The following is a 20,983-nucleotide window of genomic DNA, read 5'->3' on the forward strand; positions in this document are numbered from 1 at the left end:
TGTCTTCTATAACAGCCCTCCTGGGAATGGAGAACCCCACCTGTGGGGCTCTGTCTCGACAAGGATGGGGAAGAAGGTGTGCACCACAGCAGCGAGGAATGGTGGAAGAGGCAGTGGCAGAGGAAGACATGAAAGTCATCTCCTTGGAGATGGTATTTAAGGAAACATAATTTTTTGTTGCAGAGCTTTTGGAGTTCAAAGTTAGCAGGCAACACTAGATCACCTAAACAAGTCTCATGCTAAATATACCTTTGGCTATAAGCATCCCCTATGTAGTATAACCAGCAAGTGCCAGCTCTTCATGGTGACAGGATTGGGTTTTATTAGACTGCTCAGTTGTCATCAACTTGGATCAAACTCCTGCTACTTCTAAAAAGCAGTAGGAGAACAAGTTTACACCTGGGATGCACCGTCCCTAAGATTCATGAACAAAGCTTAATTATTTCTCAGGTTGTGATCTGGCATAGGACCAAAATAAGGGATCTCAATTTAAAGTCTGTGCATAACACCAGATAACATTTTAATTGTCAGATAGGATTAACATACAGCTCATGCTAATAAAAAAATAAAAATATGAAAATTATATTACAAAATATGGGGTTTTTAAAAAGTAAAAAATGCAAGCTGCAATAGCTTACTACAGGAGATTGGAAAAAGACTTTTGACTTTGTGGAAATCATCACTGTCTTATGTTACACAAAGGAGAGCCCTACATCCTAGAACCCAAATGTTGCAGTCTGGAGCTCCAGGAGCCACTCAGCAGGCATCCTGTTTGCTCGACATAAAACCCAACTGGTAAATATTATCCATTTGAGTTCTGCATGTGAGAAGATGCCTAAATTTGGAATCTCAGTTTGTACAGCTCTAACTGTAACTCTAATAATTCAACTTCAATCATAATGATATCCCTTTGTTTAGTTCAAGTTTGGTTTCTATTTGCATTTTGCCATGTCTACACCTGACTGTAGCTGTGACACCAATTACTTTATTCTTGTGCAGATTTGTCCAGAACTTAAAAAAAAAACCAAAAAAAACCCCGAAACAAACAAACAAACATACAGAAAAAACAAACACAAAACCAACCAAACAAAAAAACCAAAAAAAAATCTATCCAGAGAAGAAAGGAACAATGAATAAATTTTTATAAACAGACAAAAAAGTCTCCTCAAAACCATCCAAGTTATGGCTTATTTGACAATGGCTTATTTCCCATGATCTGTCCTTCCTGGCTATGCTCTGGCTCAGCTCTGTTGCTGGTTTTGTGATACCCAGCTCTGTAAGTTTCCATGTAATGCACTAGAGAGGGAAAAGCTGCCACTATTGTCCCTGTGCACAGCAGCATATCATTCCTAGATGTGTCCACAAGACAGCCTTTAAACACTAGTGAGACTGCTGTCCCATTGCATCCTGTGGAAGAAATGAGAACACTTCCAGGAGCCCCTCTAGAACCCAACACTTGGAAAAAGTGTGTCAGAGCCTAATCTGTGGCAACAAGAATAGAAAACATATTATTCTGAGTCAGAGAAATATGATAAAGGAAACCAAAACCTGAAAAAAAATAGGGGGAAAAAAGCAAAACAAGCCCCAACTACTCAATAGGAAGCATGGAAAGCTGTTCCAATAATCAGGAAGTCCCTAATCCAGACCAGACTTGGTCTGAGCTGTGGTGGGTTTTGCTACTGCCAGATGCTATTTCCAATGTGATTTATTTCAAGAGAATATTGGACTTGGCCAAGAAGCTGCCTTTGTTTGACTTGTTTTTATCTGCAAGTCTTGGGTAATAGAAAGGGCACTGGGATGGGGTTCACTCTTCCCCTAGAACTTTTTTTTGCCATTTGTTAGACGCTGCTGGGAAACTACGATACATTTCAAAACCATCTGACGTTATATTTTGGCATCGCAATAAGTGAGACGACTACACTCAGGAAAATGATCAACCATTTATTTAGACAGGCCAGCTTTGATGCTGGTTACAGCAGTCCTCCTGTTGCTGGTGCTTAATGTAATATCTGCTCCTACAAGTAAGGAGTAGCCATTAAACCAGTCTATAAGTAGATCATTCTCTTCTCCACAGGAAAGTATCTCTGAGGCAGGGACTGAAAGCCCTGTGTTGAGCTGAAATGGAGTCCTGGACTATAGACAGGGACTGGGGAGTCTCCAGGGAAAGTAGGTCAGGGTCAGCAGTCCTGGTCATGCGTTGAAGGCCCTGACAAACACAAACCCACTCTTCTTCCTTCGAAAGGAAGCAAATTAGTGGCTCACGTGAGTTCACTGGTATGGTCGAAATGGTCAGCATGAAGACAATTATGTCTCCCAACAGTCAGACTGTGATTTTGAATGATCCTCCTGGTCATATCAAGATTTAACTATACCTTTCCAAATGTCTGCCCATTTTTCTCCATCCATGCCTTCCTCTAAACAGCTTCTCCTCTCACTGCAGGGAGCTGTTTGGAGAGCTCTGCCTCACAGAGACCTAGTGGTCTCACCTATGCAAATCAGGTGTTAAGTGAGAAGGACGAGGCTCCAGGATGTTTACAAGGATGGTCTTGTTGGATGAAAGGTGCTCTGAAGATCACTGTAATGAGGGAGAAAAATCCTGCAGCAGAAATCTTGGTAGAAAAGAGCTTTCACTCAAGCTGTTTCTTTCTTTTCCTTATCTGACTGACTGAGACTAAACTCCTCTAAAGGAAATCTTTCCCAAGTGGTCTGAAAGACACTGTTCATTAGCATGGCCATACGTTTTGCATTTTATTTCTGGTAACTAGAGAATCAACAAAGGCTTCCCTTCAACATCCAAACATGCCAGTGTAAGAGCAGGAGATGAGTGTCCATGAAGATAAAAGCCCCAAGCCTAGAAAATGAGCGGGCCAGCAACCGTTAGCATTTGTTTATAAGGGAAAACTGAGTAACAAAGATGCAGTGATGTAAACATGTCTCTAGACAAGATAATGTGCTTGTGCAAAAATAGTTTCCCACAATAAAGTTACTTTTACTGTGGACATACTAGCAAAATAAGCAGCTTTTTATTCCAGAGTAACTTCTCTTTTTTGAAACTGCTTATTCTGGAGCAGTGTCCACAAAGAATGCCTACCAGTGTAGCCAAAGAACTGCAGGAACTCACCTATCAAGTGCACTTGCTGTCAGTTTTCCCAATAAGCAAGACTTATTAGTGTCTGGGGGTATGTGTATGAGACGGAGATAAGACAGTCTTCCTTTATCAGAAATGAAAAATCAAATTTTAAAATCTCAAGAAAACATAGTCTGCTTCAAAACCACTCACTGCATCATGAAAAGCAGTAGAGGAGAACTGGAGTGCCTCAGAACCGATTATTTAATGAGAATCTGAAGGAATGAACTCCAGTTTCCCACAGCTCTGTCTCATGGGTTTTACTGATCTACAGTGGCTAAGAAGACAGAAGCTCCAGTTACCTTTTCTCACTGATGTCACGTGTACATGCAGATTTTGAGGTATGTAACAACACATGAACTCCTAACGTTGCCTTTGCCTTGCTCTGAGCACAACTCTTTGTTGTGCTAGCTTCTTCATCCACCTTAAGTTCTTTTTCTTAAACTTGTTGTAATTTAATTGTCTTTGAGAGCTTTGCTCAGGTGAACTGATTGGTGCATTCAAAAATTAGTAATGAGATACATAGACACATGTACACACAAGAGGTGGAACATATAAAATACATAGATACCGACATTTCAGTTGGGGAGTAGCTGAGGAGAGGAATGGGTTGCTATGGAGCTTTATTTATCATATGTAAGATATGGAACACAATTTCCCTGACTGACCATAAGGGCTGAGCAGCATAGGCATGGATGTCTATGCCACAGGTGTCCAGGTTTCAGACAAGGTACCTTCCATAGAAAACTAGCCTTGAACTCAGCACGGACAAGGACTACTGCTGCAGTTACCATTCAGAAAACTTCTGCAGGTAGGCTGGGAGAAGGTAGGCAGACTTTTTAAAAAATCATACATTTATATGTCCTCAAGACAGTAGGCAAGGAATTAAATAAAGCAGGTGAAAATTAGCACAGTAAATGAGCATTCAAAGTTTAACCTACTTTTTAGTGTGTTGTAATTGAAATCATGGTGGCAAATGCTGCCCAGTCTCTTTCTTGGATAGCTTTCAAAAGAATTAGGAGATCTTTGAATAAAAACAATACAAAACAAAACATACAAAACAAAATCAGGAAGCTGATAAAAGTTTTGTTGGAAAGCCTTTATCCCAGCAGCAAAATGTGCAGCAGTGAAGGCTGAATCTCAGAGCCATAAGATGAGATGAAGCCTGGGCAACACAATGCAGAGGGCAAAGCCACAGAAGAGCTGTTATGAAACCTGAGAAAGCGAGAAGAGCTGGAAAAGGAGAATAGCTTTCTAATCCAATACCTGAAATATAGTGGGGCATTACTGAATGAGGGAAAGAGACTTCCTCCCATTAACAGGAATTATCAAGGAAAAACAATAAAGAGCTATAAAATACTATGGAAGGCAGCAAGAGGCAGCAGGAGTAGCTGAAGTCTTGATTGCAGCCTGCTACTTTGCCAAGACTTGATGATAAAAATGCGTTAGTCCATGCCCCATGAAGGGTCCTGGCTCCCCAGACGCTGCATTTCTGCTGCGGGGTTCAGCCCTCAGCAGGCCCTCAGCATGTCAATAGCGAGGCTGGGATGGCCAGGTACAGTCCTGTTTTGTGTGTTGTGCGCCTGTGCCCTGCCCGGGCTGGGAATAGGAAAGGAAAACTGGTAAAGCATGCTGTGGATCAGGAGAAAGTGGTGTGTGTCTGTATGGGAGGGGACAGTACATGGAAGTGTGTGTGTGTTTGTGTGGCGTGTTTGTGTGCATGCCTGCGCATTCCCTATCTGGGAGGACCGTGTGTGGGGAGGTCTGAGAGGTGTGTGCATCCCACAGAGAGGAATGTTAATGTGGATTCACGCTTGTGTGAGAGGGGAATCCCCTGTCTAGAGGATGCCCTTAGTGTGGGTTGTGTGTGTGTGTGCGTGTGCGTGTGCATCCCCTGCCGGGGGGGTTAGTGTGGGTTGTGTGTGTACATGCATGTGCACGAGTGTGTGTGTGTGTGTGCGTGCGTGCCCTGCCTGTGGCACTGGCACAGTGTCCGTGCGTGGCTGCGTGTCTCCGCGGGGGAGCGCGCATCCCCTGCCCGGGCAGGGTGCGGGGAAGGTGCACCCTTTGTCTGGGGGCAGCGCGGGGAGGGGGCTGCGCGCCCCGGCGCGGTGCGGTGCGGTGCCGGGTGCGCGCGGGCGCGCGCAGCCCCAGCGCGGGCGGGGGAGCGCGGAGCGTGCGCGGGGGCGGGCGCGGCGCTCGGGCGCGCGCGGCGGGGCGGGGGGCGGGGGGCGCCCCGCGTGCCCCGGCCGGGAGCGGCCGTGCCCCCCCCGCCCCGCCGCCGCCGCCGCCGCCGCCGCCGCGCACAGCCGCAGACACGGGCGGCCGCGCCGGCAGCCGGCGGCTCGCATGCAGCCGGGGATTACAGCGGGGCGAGGGCAGCGAGAGCTCGACTCTTATCCCCCCTCGCCCCCCCCCCCCCTCCGCCCGACACCCCAGCCGCTCGCCGCGCGGCTGCTCCGGCGGCTTTTCATCTCCGGGGTAGGAGGGAGATGCCTTTGCCGTGGTTTTTCCACCCCCAGCCCTCTCCGTGCCGGGGGGGGCGGTGATGTGGAACCGGGAATGTAGAGGAAAACCCTCCCCGGCAAGGAGCGACCAAAACAAATCTCTCGCCGTGGCTTTGGCGGCCGCGCAGTGCCCGGGGAAGCCCGAGCAGCCCTTGCCAGCGCCGGGGAATCCCTCCTGCAGCCCCCGGCGGCGCCCCGGGCGCCCGCGGAGCAAGGTAAGCGGGAGGGCATCCCTCTTCCGCCGAGGGCTGCCTTTTGCTTTTATTTGTGTTTATTTGAGAGCCCAGGTCATCCCCAGCTCCTGCCCTGATGGGACTGTCAAGGAAGGCGAGAACTGCCTGCTGGCCGCGGAGCGCCCGGGCCGGCCGGGAGCGCGGCTCTCCCGCGGGGAGCCCCGGGGTGCCCCGGGCGCTGCGCAGCGGCGGCCCCGGCGCGGGGAGCGCCCCTGGGGAGGGGGCATGGTCGGCGGGGCGGGACGGACACGGGCTGTCCTCCGCGGCTGCCTGGATCGGTCTGAGGGAGGATAATACAACCCTCAGCCTGGAGCGCTTTGGAAACCGTTGTATTTTTGTTCCTTCAGAGCTGCTAAAGGGAGGGAGGGAATGACATTTCGTAGTATTCTACCTCCTGCCGTGGGTGAGCTCTACCGATAAAGGCTCGTCATTTGTTTCCGATGCTCTAACAGCGCTTGTGGAAACCTGATGATACAAAATCTCAGCCTTCTCGGTAGCTGTCGTTGGAATTACCCCATCTACCCGGGGACTGAAAAATCCCCTCTACAGAAGAAAATGTAGCATTGTGGTAGTCTAAAATATACTGTCATATAGGCTTTCTGTAGGTAGGTAGCATGCTGGTCCCTGGATTAAAAAACCTAAATGTTTTTATGAATAGGCATGTTCATTGGCTACATGGTTTCTACAAACCATTCAGTGTGTTTCTTCTATCAGAATTTCACTGCCTGGGTGAAGGTAGACCTTTGTTTATATCCTATGTATGTACTGTCCATATTTATAGTAGGGTTTGGACTTCATTCAATTTAAGTTACATAATGATTAAGATACAATAGGCAGTATATATACATTTTCTTTGACATTTTAGTTCACTGCAGGTAAGACTGAATCTAGCAATACTGCCAAAATTGTCACTTTTTCCATCTTTGTGTAAGAAAGGAAGTGTCCATAGCATCAGGTGGAGACCACACTCCTTAGCAAATACATAGTCGTCAAGATCTTGCTATTAAAAGGACACCTAAGTGAAGGATTTCAGTGACCCCATCGTGTAGCTCTGAGGAGATGCCAGGATTGGTTTAGAAGAGGAAGAATAGCAGCAAGACTGGGCAGGCTTGGGGGGGAAATCCTGTCTGGTGATGTTTTGTGTTAAAAACACCTAGAGTTCGAGTTTGCTCAGCTGGCGAGTCTGTCCAAGTTAGAGCAGAGCTAGCACCAAGCCTTAGAGGCTGGGCAAGGTCTGCAAAACTGAACATGCCACCAAGCCTGGCATGCGATCTTCCAGGGAGTTTTAGTAGAAACTTTCAGGGGAGCAGGGTCAGTGAGTACATGCCACTTGTGAGATTTGTTTGTTCTCTGATCACTGAGATGTGCTAGCAAAACTCTGGAAGTCTTTCCCAGAGAGATGAGGCGCAGTACAGAAAAAATAGTTTGTTTCTGGTTCTTAAAAGCTCTGTCTATTCTGTTCAAACAACTGATAAATCTGATACAACTGATAAACTCTCTCTTTGTTCAGGCTTAGTGGAACTTGCAGCTGGCTTGTTATAATTTTTTTTCCCCAAAGAATGCTTCTGCAGGCAGCTCTCACCACAGCATCCGAATTGCTCTTGCCTCCTTTCTCAGCTGGACACTGTCGCTGGAGCTCAGCAGGTTGCCCTCACTCAGACATATGATGCAGACAGTAAAACATCTTCAGCTCGAGATGAGGGAGAGGTGCTGTTTGGAGCAGCACGCTTCAGCCTGAACATTTCCATTCGCTTCAGCATTTTGAGATGTCCCATTGCCTCAACGTTGCCATATCGCATATATTTATTAATACCCAGCCTTTTTTCTTTCTAAGTGAAAGTTAATTGGCAAATTCTGGCTTGCCATTCAAAGCAAGGCGAGAGGTCAAGATGTGCAATAGCTTTCTTGCCAACATTTGGGATTTTGCCAGATGGTTTGCTACTGTCACTTTTAGAAAAGAATCTTGATCTTATGTGACTTCCTTGAGCTTCACATAACTACATGTGCAAGTAAAATGTATTCCATGATGCTACTGTATTTAAAGCTACCTGCTGAAGGATATTTCAGCCAGTGTTTTACTCCGTCTGTTGTTGTTATATAAACAGCACGTTGGGCAGGGTCTGTCTGGTCTCAGCTCAGAGGAGGAATGCAAGCTGAGATATCTGGTGGAGGGAGCAGTGACTGGAAGTATGTCAGTGCAGTGGGATTCCACTGCAGACCACCCTGATGGTGTCTGCTCTACCTGAATACAGACCTGCTGCTCCCCACAGGCAGAGCTGGGAGCCAGAAAGGGAAGCACTTAAAGTTGTAAGCCACTTCAGCTTCATCAGAGTAGACATACATGCAGTCTAAAAATGAATTTTTGGATGTTTTCAGGGTTCACTTCTATTAATTCGTCATGTTATTGCATAATGTCTTCTGACCCAGCAATGCTCACAGCTCTTGGAACTAAGCAATGATTGCTTCTGAAAAGGACTTTACGTGTTTGTCTGTTATTGCTATAGTAAGTTTTATCATTTTTAAGAATAAGATTTTTTTTACCTAATAGGTGTCTGAATATTATAAACATGTATGCATGATAAAAACAGGCTGTAGTTTACTTTGTTGAGTTTTGCTGGTTTTAATCTTACCAGGATATGAGCACCTTAAGAGAAAATATTTTTGATTTCCTATCTGTAGTGGGCATCTTCTTCTTGTGGTTATTGCTGGAGTAGTAGCACTGGGTATTTGATTTCTTGGATTTTATAATAAATCTTTGGAACATGTTGTTTTAACTCACATTTTAGTAGGGAGAAATGTGTGTTTACTTTGTAACAAGAATATTAACTTCAAACCAAAATAAACTTTCCAATATTAAATTGTGGAGATAATTTAAGATGTGCAACAGTGCTCTGTGGGATAATGTGAAAATAAATTGCTTAGGGCATTTCAGAGTAGATTTAATCCTATTGTAATTGTAGATTTTTGTGCAATCCCATAGCTTCCTATGTTTTTTTAATCTATAATTTTCTGGCTATATGGAAAAGATATGGAAGGAATTTCATTATTTTGAATTTTTTCTTCACTATTATGCAATTAGAGGCATCATATTGCATGCTATAATAGATACATTGCTCAGTCATGCTCAAATTAAATCTAAGTAAAATGCATTTATATGACTAAAGAAAGAAATTGAACGGAGAAGCTCAACAACTCAAGTGTTTATTGAACAGGACTCAGAGGTTTCTTATCTTGGTTACTGTACGATGTCAGTCCCAGTATAGCTTCCCATACCACTAAATACCATAAAAGCCTTAGAGAGAGTATGCATCAGTCAAGATATTAAAAATACATTAAGCTTAAACCTGCCTGTATTCTTCATAAAACCTGGGAGGACAGCAAAGGCTATTTTGCTTTTAGTCCGCCCCAGTGCTGGCTACAGCACATGCAGAAATTTCAGCGCAAGTCGCACATTGGCATCTTCCTGAGTTTTCACTTGTTTGCTGTGCAATAAATTCCTTCTTCCAAGTCTGGAGGGCTGGAGTTTCTTAAAGGATGAGTTTCTTAAAGGGTGTGTTTCTTAAACTACTTTTGTTCACCAGCATGAGAACATGATGATGTTAACTGCATAATCAGAAAACAAAGAATGTTATTTTGAACACACTTCTTCATGGACTATGGTATGAACAATAGGGAAACAATAAAAAAAAAGTCTCAGGCCACTAAAATCAGTGGGGTTTTTAATTCATTTGTTTCTAATGCAGGAAATCTATATTTAGCCGTAGTGATAGATCAGCTGTGACTTAGGTGTCTGGCTTCTATACATCCCTATTCCTCCTCTGGATAACTATAAAGAGTAGTCAGTAGCATCACTGCTGGCACCAGCAAGAGAGTCAGAACAACAATCTATTAGCTAATAAATAATATATGTAATGCTGGCATAATGCAGCTCTGAGCATTTAGGATAAGCTGTGATAAACAGCACTTGAACTCTTTACAAGGAACAGTGGCAATTGACCAATTTACCTTTCATAGTACCATGCCAGGGGAGCACAGGACGCTGTAAAATTGTGTGAGGGTATTTACAGTCCAAGCCAAGGCAGAGGGGCTGAACAGCTCTCTTACCACAGCACCAGCACATGATGCAGAAGCCCCTAGGTTTGTCAGTGCTTCTCCTTAGGAAATCAGACTTGCTATTGCAGGGTGTTTTTCATGCTGCCATCATATTCAGGTACTAGTTTGCTAGGAAATAAGCGTCAGCCCTTTAGGTAAAACCACGTTACAAGGAAATGAATGCAAAGCTGTGCTGGTAATTAAGTGAACAAAGCTCTCAAACGTAATCTTCTTTGATGACACTGGAGATGAGCTTCTCCTCCTGATTGCCTAACAAGTTAAGAAATAGAAATCAGTTATGGTAGTACAGTCCAAATACAGAATAAATTTGCCTCAGAGCATTATTAAGGCAGTTCATAAAATAATATTTCAGAGTACGTCATCAATAGTTAACTTATAGAAAATTAGCTGTATTTTCAATATAGAGATTAAAATTACAGTCAAATGCGAGAACTCAAAATGAAGCCATAATGCTTCTTTTTACAAAATTTTCAGTTGTGTCATTTGCCATCTTAAGGTATGAGGATTTGGTTTACCTGCAAGGTTGTTGACCTCATCTCACATGGATGTACTCTCAGATGACAGAATAATCCTGCTATAATTTATAGCTATACATTCAGTATAAATTTGCATATACCAGAGACATTTTTGAGCAGAAAGTGCTGGCAAGCTGCAGAAGCTAGAAGAATCCCACTAATGTATTTAAGCAGACTCAAAAGAGTGAATAGGCTTAATTAGCCTTGAAATCACACAACTATGAATGACAGTATTGTACGTGCTTTTCCAGTGGTTGGTGAGATTAATAGCACACAGAGTCGCTCTACCTTGACAGGAGTGCCATCTATAAGGTCTTGCTTTCTGGAATATTTCCATCTCATGCTTTCTTCATTCTTATTATTGTTGACATAGAACAAACCTCTTAAATGGGTAAGGTTTATACTTGAATTTATTCTCAGGACTAGCCTGGCTACTGATAGTCACTTTAGTCCCTATTTAGGCATGTCACTAAAGTAGCATTAGCAGTGCTGTGTATCTTCTGCTACTTCTGAATTAAAGAAGGGATGAGAATGTTTATAGATAACCTAGGTAGAAGCAAAAATATCTTGCTTTTGCTCAGTAACCTTATGGTTAGGGTACTGATGGAGAAAAATTGAGCTTTTAGGCATTTCATAGATTAACATGATGCAAATAAATATTTCACGTCTTGTGATCCAAGATTACCACCCGCCAAAGGACTGGTCACCCCTCAGTTACAGACTCATTCATGTCTGTTGTCTTCCAAGTACAGGCTGCCTCATTTTTGCTCAGTAGGAATGAGGATGGTCTCCATCACTGCAGCCATCCTGGGGATTACTGATAGCAGCAGGAGCCTGGAAGATACAAACCACAAGTTTGAATCACCAGGGATGAATGTGATCCTTCAGTGAATGTTTAATGACCAAGCAGTGACATCAAAGTGGAACCAAGGCCACCACCTCAAGGTGTATTTGAAAAGAGTAGACCTTGTTCAGTTCTTTTGAAGGACTATTTTATGTACGTCTTGTAAGAGGAGGTTTCCAGGCTTAGAATATCGTGTGGGTGGGTTGTGTCCCTTTTGATCCTGCTTACAGGATCCTGGGCCTGGATGGGAGTTAAGAGCATCTTCTTGACTGTGAAGTATCATGTTGATCCTGCCTTAGAGGTTCCCACACCCTTCTTTGAACTTGGGACTTGTGTGTTTAATATTAGAAACCCTGAACTAATGGCTCTGATGAAGCACATTTTTTAAGAGGATGCTGTGGCTTTTAAAAATACATTTTGGCTTGATAGAAGTAAATACATTAATTTATAGTGGCAGTTTTATAAAAGTGTTCCTTTTAGCCTGTCTTGATTTCAGAATTATAGTAACAGTAGCATAGGGCTGTGCATGATAGTGAGTCCTCACTTTTTTTTATTGTCAGGTCAATTTGAGGGTCAAAAAATATCAATACCCCTGGTATCAGGTAGGACTAAGAGACAGCGTAGCTTCTTCTCTACACTGTTAAACTGGAGTTCCTAAGAACAGCTTTCCCTTACTGACCCCCAGACCAACAGTATCTTTGTGCAGTATGTGGAACCAAAACAGATAAGGTCAGGAAGCAAAGTTTTCTGCTTTCTGGGTGACTGCTTTTCTCAGATTGGCAAAATTAGACGTTGGATTGTCCTAGGCCCTGCACAGCAGTTTGTAGTGGTCATTCAGGATGTTTTTCAAAGGCATTCCATGGTTGAAGACATCAAAATGTTGGAGGGTTAGATTCTTCAGAAGCAAGATTAGACAGAAATTTGTCTTAATTTTTAATGATAAAAGCTTTTTGTAAGGACTTGCTGATGCTGTGACCTCAGGGACATTTCCAGCTATGTACAAAGGCACTTGCCAAAAATTGAGCCACCCAAAAACCAAGGCCTTGATTCATTCCTTCATTCCTTAGGGGCTTCTGTAAAGCACCAGCAAAAGGAATCTGAGCTAGGATCCTAATGGATTGAGACAAACATCTCTTGAGTAAATTTCCCCCTTTCAAACTGTATTCTTTGGCCATGTCTCTTCCTGCCTGTTATCCAGATAGGTCTAGGCCTACCATTTACCTTGGTTGAATTAGGGAACAGACCAATTATAAATGGTTGAAAATGAAATTTTTGACAGAAGCAGCAATTGAACAGAAATGTTTTCATTTCCAAAGAAGTCACCTAAGAATACAACTGTTTTTTCCTTAATTGTAGATTTGGGATGGTGGCATTGCATGTTTTTCTTTGTTAGAAAACTCAACATTATACCAGGATTCTGGCCAAAATGCAATATCCAGAATTTTGGGTGCAGTTTATTTCAAAAAGAAACTTTCTTTTCAGGGGTAAAATCTGATTCTTTTGTAAGATTTGCCTCATTGCTTCAGACATCATTCTCTATGTATATAGGATAATATTATATGTTGAGTAATATTTCCCTGCCTAGAAACCTAGAATCATCATTCAGTACTACACTGTGCAAGCTTTTCTTCAGGAGAACAAAGAGGCATCTGTGGAGTTCTTCACTGCTTTCAGATACTTGGCAGCACTGTTATTGGTAGGGAGCAGTGGAAGATTGAAGGGTTAGAGAAGCTAACATATTTAAAATAACCCTAAAACTAATTGCTTTAGAACAACTGGTTACACTAGTGCCTCCTCATAGAAAAAAATGATGTGTTAATAATCTCCTCCATCATCTTAATGCACTGCAATGCAATTAGGACATTATGAAGTAGTGGACAAATAAATTGCAATTCAAAGCTCTAATTTATTAATATTAATATATTTACTATTATTAGTATATGTATATGTAACATCTGTAGACTCTCAAAGAATTCTTGGAAGCACCAATCAAACTTGTGGATCCAGAGGGCTAGCTGGGATATAAATATGTAGTCTGGTTTAGACCTGACATGAGGACCTTGCATAATCACATTTCTGTAATATCTCGTTGTTTGACATTAAAGAAAATGATCTGCTATTCGGCCTTGTACTTCTCTATGACAGCTCATCTCCTCAGAAGTTTCCAGGGGAGGCTAAATAAGAAGTGAAAGACAATATCTTTGGCAAAAGCAATAACAGCCCTTAGCAACCAATTGTAAACATGAATAGTAAAGTGCAGACATGATCAACAATTACTTCCTAAACAAGAGATGTTTCAACCTGCAATGGAAATGGAAAGGTTTTTTTAAACTGAGCAGGAACGCATCAGGATTTTTTTTAAGGATCATATAGCCACACTTGTCACAAAGCACCAACAGCAGAGCTGCTAGTAAGGAAAGACAGAGAACCAGAGCTGAGCTGGAATAAAGTCTGGTGGGGATCTTGGTTCAGCACTGGATGGGCTACGAAGCCGTGTTCAGTACTCTCTTGAAACCTCAGTGCAGGCTGAGGGGGTGCTACAATCCCAGTGCTCAGATCCAGACTTGTGAAGAGGTACTTCTCAAAAAGACCACTTGAGTCCTAAATTCCATGAGTCTTGAAGTAAAATTACCCTGAATGCTCTCAAGAGCATTCAGCTTTTAGTAAAGCAGTCTGCGTCACCTGTAGTGTGTCTAGAGCCCACCCACGTGGCTTTACCTTGTGTAGGAGCTTCAGTAAGTGATTACAAGTGCTATTGGGGTAGTTAGAAAACTCAGATAAGCCGAAACTGCCAAGCTTGTGTGACTGCAAGACTTTAAAAAGGTTTTATCAGTTATACTTTCCCTCTTTTTCTGTCTTCTGTCACCTTACCTATTTCTGTCTGGGTTTTCTTATCCAAGGCTCTTTGGAAATATATAGAGTCTCAGAGTCTGCTGCTCCTTGGTGAAGTTCAGCTCATCCATCTAAAAGACACTTCTGTGCTCAAGATGGTGAGAACAGCGAGTTAGCAGACAGACTGATTTAGTTGATCTGAAAAGTTCGTCTATAAAAGGCCTCATCTTTTTTCAGTGTTTCCTGCAGATCCACAAGACTTTGTGTAGCCAAATTTTAAATTTTCACATACCAGAAATAAATAATCTGTGAGGTCTTTTATGAAATAGAAATAATCATCATTTCAGACCAGTTAGCCAACAGCCCCAAGAGCTGATTTTGCAGGATTTGCTCTCAAAGATTTGGAAGATCTTACGTCTCATAAAACAACCCGTCTCTAGCTGTTAGCAGAGCTCTCAAGGCAACAGGTGGGATTTGGTATTAGTTCATGGAAAGTCTCAGCTCTCCAGTAATGGCTCTGACCACGGCTGTAGTCTGGCAAGAGCCAACCATTGCTCACAGAGAAGCTGTGTTACAGGGAAGACAGGCTAAGGCTCCATCTTTTCCCCCTCAGACCACGTTGCTTCAAGTGGTTTCACCCACTGAACCCTCTGAGGACTCAAGCCAAGAGCTGGCATCAGTAGTTTGGATAATCAACGCTCAGCTACTTCTCTCCTGTGCATGCATGAATGTATTCTCAGATATGAATCTGAGACATACAAAGGATGCTCAGGAATACTTTGACATGTTTCCTGACACCTCCCGAATTTAGCTTGCCAATCCTTAACTATATGAGATGTGACTTCTGTAAAGGTGGGAAATGGAAATAACGAACAACTCATTTGAGAGGGATGCTTTTATGCAGAGTTTTAGCTAGCACCTCAGCCATCTTTTTAAAAACTGAAATTAAGGGAAACTTCTAGTAAAAGATCCCACAGCACACCATTAAGAAACTGCAGTTTTTCATATTTTGAAACAAAGAGGAGACATTTGAGAGCTAATGCTCAGAGAGCTCTCTACGGCAGCAGAGAGATTATAGCAAAGCACACACTGAAAGAAAAGAATCATACAATCAAATAAGCTGGCAAAAATCTGTTTGCTGAGTAAAAATGTGTTGGTTTGTCACAACTAAGTTTCTTCATCTTTTCTTGGCTCACTTGCTGGATCCCAGGTGGTAGGCTGTAGGAGTCAGATGTTGAAGTGGGCGCAGGCTTTCCAGGGCTCTTTAAAATCACAGAGTATCTCCAGTTCTCCAGACAGAAGGGACAATAAGGATCTTCAAATTCAACTCCATGCTCCTCACAGGGTTACCTAAAACTAAAAACTAAACCATATGACTAAAAACATTGACCAGACACTCCTTGACCTCTGAAAGGCTTAGTGTCATGACCACTTCCCTGGAGAGTCTGTTCCAGTGCTCAACCATCCTCTGGGTGAATAACATTTTCCTAATGTTCGTTCTGAATTTCCCCTGACATTACACTTACAAAACCTAAAGCTAGTTTTTCCATAAAGTGTTACATATCTGCATTATATACGGCCTGACGCTCTGGTAAGTCAGTTTTAATAGCCAAACTAGTAAATGCAACAATTCTCTCCTTAGATTTTTCTTGATTTCAGTGAGCATTTTTGCATGTGAAGAAAACCAGCACATTGATCCTAGATTCTCCAGACCTGAAAAGAAAAAATACTTTGAATGGGATCACTATTTAATAATCTGCTTAATGTTTAATAATTTCACAATCTCTCCTTTTTTAATCCAGAGCTTTCTCGAACTTTTAAAAAAGTAATTAAACATCAGTACATTTAGAACCAGACTTTGTTTAAAAACATTCAAGACACTTTCAGTAAACTGTGAAAAACTCCTCTATTTGTTTCCAAAACAAGGAAATTAATTAATACAAATTTTTCTTGAAAACAACTTGACAAATTTTGACAAAAAGATATCTTCTGACAAAAACAGTTGAAGTTTGTCCATTAAAAGTCAGAAAAAAGCAAAATTGTTCCTTTTTCCTGGGGTCCTTATGATACAGCCTCTACTTAGGTACCATGTACTTTTTTTTTCACTGCTTTAAATGCAGTTAAGTGTGTTTATGTACTGTAACTTCCCCATCTTCTTTGGTGAAATTTGTATGGCAAAGATTGGGAGAGATGTTTATGACTAAGGCATGCAAGAGTGGCTTGGATGTGAATCCTTTTGGAAGAGAGGTCTTGCACATAGAAGGGACTGGCGTTGCTCAGGCCAGCTGGCACGGCAACCTCCCTGTATGCAGTTACACTCTCCTGGACTCCAAAGCAGGTGGCTGGAAACAAACCACTTATTAGGGGCAGACCTTGAAGCATGTGGACTCTCCAGCCATCCTTGCAAATGACTTGGGAGAGTCCTAACTGTGCCGTGGCAGGTGATGCTCCGGCAACGTGACAGCACACACAACAGGGTTCCTCAGCCTGAGAGTTTAATCTGCTCACGTAGGCATGCCCATTAAAAGTGCTGAAAATGCTGAGGACTCTGTAAAAAGCAGATATCTCAATCTGAGCAGCCAAAATTGTTGGATGCCTCAGGCATCTACGACCTTCATTTCTCCATTATAAAGCAGCGGTAATAATGGCCTCCTACTGAAGGGGATACCCTGGAAGCACTTGGGTAGGATAGGGAGAGCTCCCTGAGGGAAATCCAGCACTTTGTGTGTAATTTAGGCCTTGCAGCACAAAATGCTGAATAACATCAGAGGCCAAATGCTGAATGAGAAAGATGAAAAGACATGGTAAATAATTGCCTGTTCATGTAAAGAAGAAGGGATTGAGGGGGGAATCACACCATTAACAGCTGCATGCCTGTGTTGAGGGGGAGGGCACTTAACCTTCCTTCTGGCCTTCCCTAGCTTTTTGAGTGGCAGTCTTTGAAGTTTTCACTTTTATTTAATGCAAAGAATTGGCTTTGATTTGAAGAGTTTTATGTAATACCACAGGTATTTTGCTACAAAGTAATTTTATTATTTCACGGGAAGAATGTAGGGTTTATCTAGATTTGCTCTTATATATGGGGGTAGAACTTGTGTTTTTCTCTACCAATTACTAAGAGTACTGGTGAGCACCAGGCTGGCTTTGCCTACCTCCCAAGGGGTAGTTACAGTTCTCACTAGCCCGTGGTGGACAAGGTGCGTGGTGGCATTGCATACAGCCTAAAGGTTAAGGCAATAAGCTAAGCTGAAAAGTATTTTAAGCCTTCTCAGGAAAAAAAAAATCTTCTGAGTTAGTTGCAGTAGCTAAAATCCAGAAAGGTAACTTAATGAATTGTAAAGGTAACTTCAATTGTATCATTTTGTTATAATGAAAGATCTGGTGATTTTGTATTAAATTGATAATGTGGATTTTCCAGTTAGAAATGTTATATAGTAACATACAGATGATTTCCTCTTGTGACAAGGTAACCCACCTAGTTGATCAGGGGAAGCCAGTGCATGTAACCTTTTCGGATTTCAGTAAGGCTTTTGGTACCATCTCTCACAGAATCCTTCTGGACAAAATGTCCAGCCCACAGCTGGATAAACACATCATGGGATGGGTGAGCGGCTGGCTCATGGGTCAGGCACAAAGGGTTACAGTGAATGACATCAGACTGGTGACCTGTCACTAGTGGGATTCCACAGGGCTCCATCCTCAGCCCTGTGCTCTTCAACATCTTCATAAATTAATTGGGTGCAGGACTGGAAGGGATACTGAGAAAGTTGGCAGGTGATATGAAAATGGGAGGAGCTGTTGACTCCCTTGAGGGCAGGGAGGCCAGGCAGAAAGACCTTGACAAATCAGAGGGCTGGGCAATCACCAACCATATGAAGTGTAACAAGGACCAGTGCCCAGATTCTCCATCTGGAATGGGACAACTCTGGCTGGATGTGCAGTCTGGGGTTGAGGTGCTGGAAGGCAGTGCCACAAAAAGGGACCTGGGGGTCCTGGTTGTTGGCAAACTGAGTATGAGTCAGCAGTGCCCTGGCAGCCAGGAGGGCCAAGTGTGTCCTGGGGGGCATCAGGCACAGCATCACCAGCCGGGCAAGGGAGGGGATTGTCCTGCTCTGTTCTGCTCTGGGGCGGCCTCACCTCGAGTGCTGGGGGCAGCTTTGGGTGCCACAGTATAATAATGTGAAGCTATTGGAGAGTGCCCAAAGGAGAACTATGAAGATGGTAAAGGGACTCTGTGATTCTGAAAGCTGAGGCTATTGATTATGTTTTTGTTAAAAGCACAGTTAAAACCAAGCTTTTTAGCCAAGGTTTGAGGAAAACCTGCACAGGAACACATTTTTTAAAAAATTATCATCAGGGAAAAAAAGAAGATAATGAGGAAGAAAGGAAGGTGGGAAGACAAGCACTTAGGAAGCAAACTAAAAGAATTAATTTATTTCTTTTTAAGTTATACATTCTCCTTCTTGTGTATATTTCAATGAGAAGAGCTCTGTAAAAAAAGGCAAAAATCACCCTCATGGTTCAAGATTCTTCCTTTGGGAAAATGCGTTTTATGTGATCTTTTCAGAATGCTGCATGTTGCAAATGGTGGTTCACCCCTTGGTACATATGTACATATATACATAGCATGTTCTCAACACCAAATTTAGTAGTGTCTCACTGGTGACTTCAGTGTGGCCACCAGGATTTTTTTAAGCTTTTTATAAAAGCCACATTTCCTCAAGTGGGAAGATGCAACCAATAATTATACTGATAAACCAGAAAATGATTTATCAGCTTTACAACAGTCATGGTGACACTAGAATTTTTGCATTGTTTAACAAATATGTGAGGTAACTACGCTGCAGAAAAGCTAAAACAATGTGTAGTCTTGCACGTCTTTAGTTTCTGCAATCCAAAAAATAAACAAGGATGTGGTTCATTTAAGATTAATCAGATGAGCTGCTTAATTTCTACTGTGTTTTACTTGATATTGCTAATATTAGGGTACACATTTTCATTTAAAAAAAGAAAAAGGAATCTCTGAGATACCGTGAGTAAAGCAATGAACTTCTCTAGAAAATGCCTGAAGACTTGACTGATTTCACAAAGGATGACAGAACCTCTTTATGAATTTCTTAAATTCTTGTGTTTTCTTATGTAAGACAACCTTTAAAGGAGAAACACACTTGTTCATTAAGGTCTAAAAGAATTTTTTTAAAAATAAAATTTGCAAATATTTCCTCTGTAGAGAAATATCCTCTCATAACTGTTTACTCTTTGTGTAGTTGTCTGTATGTCAGAAGACTGATAAATATATCACAGATCTCTAGGAGATGCTTAAATAGGGAGATCTTGCAAAGACTAGAGTCCCCAGTTTCTCAGAAGTCTCACCATCATCCCCTTTCATATAAGGCAATGAGGAGGAGGGTAAAACCAGAGAAAAAAATTTAGCCTAAGACCAAGAGAAAAAAAGCAAAACACAAAACAACATGAAAGAAAGGGATATATATTGTGTAAACCTACTGATGGCAAGGCTTTGATTTTGATAGGTCATTTATCTTTGCAAGTGAAGCTATCAGATTATCTTTTTCATGAATGAAGGTAAATGTTACAGTCTTAAACACTTATGTAATTAGGCACAGAAGTGCTTTGGGTTGCACTGGGAAATGAGGAGGAATCTTCACAATGGAGTGCTGGAGGCAGGATGGGAAGATGCACAATATTTTGGCCCTTGTGATTTTGAAGTAGGTTCAGCTTGACAGTGAAATTGGTAACTAAAATGGTAGTGTTCTGGGCTGTTGCCATAATTTAGCTTATGCACAAAACAAAACCCAAAAAACAAACAAACAAACAAACATCTTTAGATACAAATATTACTCTAATAAGTAATTTTCCTCTTTTCTGATGTCTTTGGACATAATAGTCTGTTATACCTGAATTGTAATTGGCTGAGTCTTATCTGTTGGTGGAGAAACTTTTTAAGTTTAGATATAATGAAGTCTAGCAATTTTGATTTTGTAATAGCAACATAGTCAATACTGCCATGGGCATGTCACAAGACACACTGGAATAATTCTTTGTTTTTCCTGATACTTCTAGTAAAGGATTATTCTAGATCCTCACTGCTCTGCTGAGGATCTGGTCTATCTGACCTTCTAATTCTCTTTCAAATTTCTGCCTTTTCTCATGATGAGTTTGTACCCATTTGTTCTTGTGCCAGCTGGTACTTTGGTACAAATAGTTCAAACCCCTCCCAGGTATTTACTCTTGATGTATTTATAGGTAGCAATCCCTCCCAGCACAACTTTCATGCTTACTCTTGAAAGAGGATCAAATTCTTGTACACATCAAATTCTTTTATATGCTGGACTTATTTTACTTCGAGCAAAACAAACCAAGCAAACAAAAAACCCCCAGATTGCTGCATTGTTGATTTGCAGAGAACAGGAGGAGGAAATGTCAGCTCTGGGAAATTACTAAGGAGGACTTTCCAATTCTTGTCTAAGCATTCTTTGGGCCACAATACTATTGCTAGGTTAATATTTAAGTAAGGCTGTGTCTGACAGTTGACAGCAGTAGAGCTGGTGGGTGGGTTTCCTTCCGGTATTCCAAATTTGGTGACAAACAGCTGCACTTCAGAGTTCACTGAAGCACTAGGCACAGTGAGTGAGGATTATTGAATCTGAGGTTGCTGATTGCTGTCATGCAGTCATGTCTGCAGCAATTTAACGGGTGAACAGTGGGGCAGAGAAGAACCTTTCAGAGGATCCAGAGAGCAGTATGCACAGCCCTTGCCTATGCAATGTGTAGTACTGCTCAGTTGGGCACAA

This window comes from Coloeus monedula, assembly GCF_965178545.1.
Source record: "Coloeus monedula genome assembly, chromosome: 1".
Classification (NCBI taxonomy): Eukaryota; Metazoa; Chordata; class Aves; order Passeriformes; family Corvidae; genus Coloeus; species Coloeus monedula.